The following is a 1,113-nucleotide window of genomic DNA, read 5'->3' on the forward strand; positions in this document are numbered from 1 at the left end:
GGGGGGGGGGGGGGGGTAGGTAAGAGAAGGAGCGGTGGAAGGGAGGAATGGCCAGGGGTGTACTTCCTGAAGGGAGAGCAGCACTGGGACCTTCATTTTCAGGGGCTTTAAAGGCTGGGCGGTTAGGGGAGGTCTTAAGGGCAGATCAATAGAATATTCATCTGCTTTAAGCTGATGCACCAAAATGAGATTTATTCTCTCAATCTGTCTGTCCTTGGGTGTGGTTGGCAAATGGGACTTAATTGGATTTCTGTTATCCGTCTCCCTGAGTTGGAAGATTTAAACTATTGACTGACCTTCTAGTTGGGGAGGAGTGCAAACCATTTACTCTTGCGTCCTTGGTTTAGGGAAGATAGGATTTACGAGGCGGACATAAACTGCTGTTTAACCGTCGGTCTCAGCTTTCCCATTCCACTCCTCCTGAAATTTTCCTAGTTTCTTACTATTCTGTAACAACTGGGACTGTGTGGGAACTGAAGGAAAAAGTTGCAGGTCACCCAAACATAGGGCATTCAAGGCAGGTTTCAGCCTAGCTACTATATGTTATTTTGTTTCTGAGAACCCACCAGTCAAAAACGGTTTAATCCCACTCCTACTTTACAGCCTTCAAGATACCAAATCAGACAGGTTTCTGGTGAAACTCTGGAAGGTGATGTCAAAGTCACTGAGGCATTTGCTCAGGGTTACCACGAAACCACAGTCCGTGGTACAAGGTGAGGCGGTGGGTAGGTTGGCACCGAGTTAGTGTTGGCAGCTCGGTTTCGAGAGCCAGTAAAGCACTCATATCTCGCCGTTTAACTTTTGTCCCGCAGTTCCCCGGGGCGAGAAGACCTTTCCCCGCGTTTTCCCCACCGCTCCAGGCCCAGGAGGACGCGAAAAGACAGGAAGCGCCGCCCCCGCTTCCCTGGGTCCCGCAAACCCTGCCACATTCCCACGGCGACGCGCTCGCCCGGTGCATTGTGGGCGCTGTAGTCCGGCCGGAACCTGTTCCTGACTACAAGTCCCGTGACGCCGCTCCTCCTCCGCCGCCTCCGCCTCCTCCTCCTCCTCCGTCTGGTCCGCAGGCCCCTCCGCGGCCTCAGCAAGGCCTCCCGGGCCGGGCGCGGCATTATT

The sequence above is a fragment of the Myotis brandtii genome, unplaced genomic scaffold (assembly GCF_000412655.1).
Source record: "Myotis brandtii unplaced genomic scaffold, ASM41265v1 scaffold8, whole genome shotgun sequence".
NCBI classification, from domain to species: domain Eukaryota; kingdom Metazoa; phylum Chordata; class Mammalia; order Chiroptera; family Vespertilionidae; genus Myotis; species Myotis brandtii.